This window comes from Tiliqua scincoides, chromosome 4 (assembly GCF_035046505.1).
Source record: "Tiliqua scincoides isolate rTilSci1 chromosome 4, rTilSci1.hap2, whole genome shotgun sequence".
Lineage (NCBI taxonomy): Eukaryota > Metazoa > Chordata > Lepidosauria > Squamata > Scincidae > Tiliqua > Tiliqua scincoides.
In genome coordinates, this window is record NC_089824.1 from 213510418 (window position 1) to 213516775 (window position 6358).

Consider the following 6358-nt stretch of genomic DNA (forward strand, 5'->3'; position numbering starts at 1 on the left):
AGGGCAGAGCAGGACTGGAGGGGGTGGGTGGGTAGCAGCAGCGCCCATAAAATCCAATTCCCCTTCTAGGGCTTGGTCCATCTTTCTGGGTACACACAGACTAGCGCCAGTGATATTGCTGGCACAGGTCTGAGTAAATCCACTGAGCCAGCAGTGGTTTACCCCAGGAGAAAGGAACAAATGTTCCTTTGTCCAAGGAAGCATTTGAAGGCTAAAACCCCCCCTGCAGGATGGCACTGCTGCATTGCCATACAGGGAGTGATGTTGGATTGGGCTGCTTGAATCATAAGGGAGGGAGGGATCTATATCTATAGAGAAACAGTACTATATACAATGGAACCCACATAAGAGAAAACAGTTGAAAGCTTGACTTTCCTTTAGTGCCTTGAGGTATCCTACCTCTTTGCTCTAGATCCTAACTGTAATATGGGGTGAAATATTATAGTGTTCAGCCCCACCACTGGTGTTCCTTAAAACATTGACATAGAATAATGGATTGAACATAAATTCCCATATTTCTTCTGTTCTAAAGTAGTTGTGACAAGAAGGTAAAATGGAGTACCCACACAGCAGTAGGCTAATGAAAGGGAAGGGGGGGGGATGGGGAATTAACAGTAACATACTCTGAAATGATCCCCTAGGAAATTCCTTTGCTTTCTCACTGTTTCCACTTAAAATAGGTAGTGGGAGGTCTTTCAACCGCAGGTCAGGCCTGGTGATGCTTTCTGCAGTGCTTAGTTTTGCCTCAGCAGAGGTGGTTCCCTTGATTCCAAGGGAACTTGGTGCGTTCAGCCCTGAGAAGAGAAGGCTGAGAGGGGGTATGATAGCGCTCTTCAAATACCTAAAGGGCTGTCATATGGAAGAAGGAACAAATTTGTTCTGAACTGCTTGTGAAAATCTATCTGATACCTGGGATCAAAGAAGATTTTGTAGCCCCACCCCCTCCACAACAAAATCAAATTTAATTAAGTAAATAAATAAAAAGTGTGCCCCTTATTATTTAGAGACACTATGCTGGGGTGAAGAGGGACAGTTATTCTCCCCCTGCTAAATATAAAAGGGGCACCACTTGAAAAAGTGCCTCTTTACTCCTATTAACACCTGATTGGTTCCATGCTGTATCATAACATCTCACTGGCTCTCAGAACAACCAGTCTCATCTAGGTCAGTGTTGAGTTAAAGAAATTCACTTTTTGTTCCTTAAGGCAGTTGTGTTTTTGTTTTCTGGTTAATTTGCCATAACTTTTGATAGACTACAGATATTCCAATGGGGTTTGTTTCACTGCATTCTGCATTAAGTTTCCTTTCCAATGATATATAACATGATGGTATTATTCATACATGCCAAGATTTTAACAATTTTGACCACTAGTGTCAAGCTCAGCTTGTTGCCCACCCCAAAGCTTGTTGCCCAGTGCAGCTGCTACCCTCTGCACCCCCTTAGCTACACCACTGAGTGTCTGCGGCTGTAGGTACTGTACCACAGCATCTCCCATGAGATATACACAAGATATTTAAAAAGTTGTAAATTGAGGGCCCAATCCTATTCAACTTTCCAGCACTGGTGCAGCCACAATGCAACCTTGAGGTAAGGGAACAAATGTTTCCATACCTTAAGGAGGTTTCTGTGACTGCCCCACCATCACAGGATGCTGCGCACGCCCCAATGGCACGGCTGCACCAGCACTGGAAAATTGAATAGGATTGGGCCCGAAATTGAGTTTTTTAGAGTCGTGAAGGTCAATTCAGCAACTTGGAAAGTGCCCCCAGAATGACTCGTCTTCAAGTCGAGTTGCAGGGGAGCGGAGACTCGCAACTCAGTTCGAGTTGCGCCATGCAGGATTTCCCCGTCCCTGCAAAATACACAAGGCCATCCCTTTTCTGGTAATGTACGCATTGGCCCTTGGTGTCTGCGGTCTTTGAAATGGTTCAAACATTAAACCTACACTAACTGTTTTGTGTGTGCCATTGAATAGGAGATCAGCTGGCAGAACGTAATGACATTTTGCTTCTTTCTCTGCCATCTCCTTATGAAAAGTAAAAACATTTGAGGTTTTTAAGAAGCTGAGTTAGAGAATTTAGTTTATGCAAAACTGAGCTATCCATAATTTATATTCCCACTTCAGAGAACAAAACAGTGAGAAGAAATCTGCTCACTTGCCTTCCCCAAAGTCTTCACTTGCCAAAGGCCTGGATGTTGCTAGGGAGGTTTCTAGCTCCCTTTTGCCCACCCCCACACCTCCCACCCCAAAACAAAACTGAAAAACTTTTAAAATCTTCGCTTAGATTTATTCACATGGAGTTGAACATGGAGTGTTTTTGCAGATGTCTGAAAAATCAGTGGTTTCTTTTACAACTGAATTCTCTGCATGCATCTTCAGAAGCATTTCTCACTCATTGCCATGGGTTGACTTCCTAGCAGGGATTGCTGAACTGGATCTGTGGCCTGATGCCAGATCCATCACAATGAGAGGACAAAAAAGAAGAACAGTTATCTCATGGCTTCCCATGAGATTCTCTTTGTTTGAACAGGAAGTTCAAGTTATGCTGGAAACTCCTAGTATATACTGCACATTCTGTTTTCCTTAAAGGGACCATAAATGGTCCATTCCTTAAATGGATCAAGGTAAGTGGCTGCTTCTTTATCCCCTTATCTCACTTCCTCCTAGCATGGTCCCTTTAAGTTTAAAGACATTATGCAAGGAAGGAGCAAGGTGAGTGAAGTGGATCAATGCTGCCCCTGTGGTGTTCTTGGGGGCAGACAGTGGCTGTCTGCCCATTCATCTCACTCCTCCCTTATGCAGTCTATTTAAAGGGAACGACCTAGGGACGGAGCAAACTGATTGGATATGAAAGTGGAAGCAGATCCATGTGGCTCTGTCTATGGCAGCCTGGAGAGATGCTGAGAGTGAAGGGCATCCCCATTCTGCTGCTGCCCTGCCATCGCCTTCTGATGTGAGCCGCATCGAAAAATCCATTACGGGGTACAAGCCATGATGTGTATGCGCAACCTCCTGATTTTAGAAATGGGCTATGTCAGAATGCCAGATGCAAGGGAGGGCACCAGGATGCAGGTCTCTTGTGATCTGGTGTGCTCCCTGAAGCATTTGGTGGGCCGCTGTGAGATACAGGAAGCTGGACTAGATGGGCCTATGGCCTGATCCAGTGGGGCTGTTCTTATGTTCTTAAACTACAATTCCCAGGAGGCCTTGCAGGTCTTCTTGTTATCTGGTGTGCTCCCTGGGGCATTTGGTGGGCCGCTGTGAGATACAGGAAGCTGGACTAGATGGGCCTATGGCCTGATCCAGTGGAGCTGTTCTTATGTTCTTATGATGGTTGGGCAGCCCTGATTCCCAGTATTGTGCTTAGGCTTTCAGTCCTAATGTGACCCCATTGATAGATTGTCTCAGATGTTGACCTGCTGTCTTTAGAATGTTAGGAGTCTTCCTGGCTGTCTTCAGATACCTCACATCCAAAGAAAGGTTGGTTGTGCCTGCCTTTCCACCATTCTGTGAATTATCTTCCCCACACTGCTCTTCTGCTCGTAGTCCCACAAAGGAACAACTGTTCTTTTCAGACTGTTCTTCATTGTAATGGTACATTTTTAGCTTCTCCCATATCCTTTGTTCTGATCATTCTCACTTTTTGTTAATAAAATCCTACATGGATATCTAAAGGATTGGACTCAATTGCAATACATAAAAGGCCACATCCTTTCTATTCTTCCTTTCCCCTTTGATTTCACACAGATGAAGGTGGAAAGGTTCCATTGGTAACCAACTACAGTTTTAATTGAGTAATCTGTGGAGTTCCATTTGAACCAGTGGGGACACATTTTCATCAGTGGGTTCAGAACACAGCTGCTTATTTTATTGGCTTTTAAAAGATTTGTGGTGCTTTAGAATATCAGGCTTAGAGCCCAATCCTATGCTTCTCTGCTCAAAAGTATGTCAAGGGGTCTTACTCCCAGGTACCTGCGGATAGGATTGTAGCCTTATTGACCTTGTATTCTGCTGTTTTTAAAGAGTGTCAGAAAGTGTGTCCCCTCTGTGGTTTTTGTTGCAAACATATGAGTGCAGCAACTGTTACCCTGCACATGTCTGGTCTCGGAAGCTAAGCAGGGTCAGGCCTGGTTAGTACTTGGCTGGGAGACCACCTGGGAATACTGGGTGCTGTAGGCTTATACCATAGTCTTTCGTGACTGAAGGTTGCCAACCATATTCAGAGTGTTTCTGTGCTGTCCTTCTTGCATTCATGTTCCTAAGCTTTGTCCACCGGAACATTTTGTTGTATTTACCCAGGAAAATGCATGTGGCTTTGTCAGGGATATGACATTATTAGAGGTAAGAGAGAATTACAGCCTAAGGCTGCAATCCTAACCACACTTTCCTGAGAGTAAGCCCCATTGAACAAAATAGGACTTACTTCTGAGTAGACCTGGTTAGGATTGTGCCCTAAGTCTTACTGAACACAATGAGCTTACACCTGAGTAAAATAAATGACACCTTTTTCAAACGCTGCTACACATTATATTTGATGGAATGACATCATAAGTACTATAAATCTGATGGCTTTCCATACCCAGTGAGGTTAGTGTGGACAAATACAGCCAAGAAATGGTGTTACTGACTTTCAGACTCACCAAATTTGACAATGGGGTTCATGGTGCCAGGCCATCTTCCTCTCCACTGCAGCTTTCCCATGTTATATAAAAAAGGAGATGTCTACAAATTCTACGGATTTCATATATTTCTTTAAAAACACATATTTACATGTGAATCGTGCAACATATTGTCACACCAGCTGTTTTGATAGAAAATCAATGAAAATATATTTTTTTCTAAATTATAGGTAAATGGAAGAGATTGGAACAAAGATTTTAAAAAACGGAATGGCATGGAAACAGAGAGATGTATCTATCCCTACTCAGAACTGTCAGCACAGTAAAAACCGATAAGAGGAAGCAACAGTATCCTGGGGGGAAGTCCAGAGGCCTCCTCAAGGTAAGGAAACTTTTGTTTCATGACCTGGGCAAGCCTCCAATGCCCCACTGGGGCTCCTCGGATATTCACCAGCTATTTTGCTAGTGCAGTTCTTAGGGAAGTAAGGAAGGAGACGGAGCAGATCAGGTACATCCCACTGCCACTGAGATCCATCCCTTTCCTCCCCACTCCACTTTTCCCCACACTTCTCCCCATCCCCATTCTTCCCATCCCCACCCCTCCCATTCCCAACCCAACTTCCCATTCCTCCTCTTCTCTGTCCCATTCCACACATCCCCGCCACTCCCCTCCCCTGCCCCAGGCTTTCCATCACTGCAACTGTTACCCTGCACATGCCTGATCTCGTCTGATCTCGGAAGCTAAGCAGGGTCAGGCCTAGTTAGTACTTGGATGGGAGACCACCTGGGAATACCGGGTGCTGTAGGCTTATACCATAGTCTTTCGAGGCTGAAGGTTGCCAACCATGGTGGTGGATGGCACAGCAGCAGTCACCCTGCACTTCCACTATTTGTGGCAACAGACCTAAAACTGGAGTGAACTGAAGACTGGCCGGACTTTCCGCCAGAGCTCCCAGCAGCACTCTGAGTAGGGTGTTGTCAGAGCACCATTTACAGAGTGCCTGCTTTACAGCAGTCTGGAGCAGTGGGTGATCCCTACCAACAACAGCTGGTAGGTATAAGATTGGCCTCTAAGTTTTTTTTCAACTATGTAAATCCTACTCCAACAACAACAGATTTGAAACCTTTATCTTGAAAAGTGGTATGTAAATATTCGAAATAAAGACATGGGTCGTATCTGGTTAATCCAGAGTGTTTTGTTTTACCTGCTATCTGCTACTGATGTTTTTAATCTTCCTTTAATGTGACTCTGCCTGCTGTATCCTTGTTTTCAATATTATTTTTCCTGCCATTATAATGTGAAATTATAACTTTGAAATGTGAAATTATAACACTTTGAAGCTATATATGAGAAGGCAACATATAAATGCATTCACCAGAGCAAATACTCTTAAAAAACACTGCTTTTAAAAAAAGAAATCTGGAATATATCTGAGATTTGGGCCTTTAAATTTTGCTGTAATTCCTGAAATCTCCCCTTGCCCTCTGAGATGGCACCCGTAAGACTTGGTAATGGAATGATGATGAAGGGGAGGGAACCCAGCACCTCCATCCTGATCACATAGTCTTCTCATGTTTTGTTGTGCTTTTGAATCTGTTTCTCAAAGTGTCCCGCCTTCTCCAGGAGATAATTTCTCATATAGAGGAATCGTATGCTGTCTCATGGTATTATCACAATGGAGGCCCATTCCTCAGAGACTCTCACTGTTCTTTCTGTTTCCCCAGAGGCACAAGAAA

General features: G+C 44.1%; 1 pseudogene; it reads left to right on the forward strand.

Moving 5' to 3' along the window:
* The first annotated feature begins 5313 nt into the window (after positions 1-5313).
* On the forward strand, positions 5314-5430 carry LOC136649830 (5S ribosomal RNA; annotated as a pseudogene).
* Positions 5431-6358: the final 928 nt, after the last annotated feature.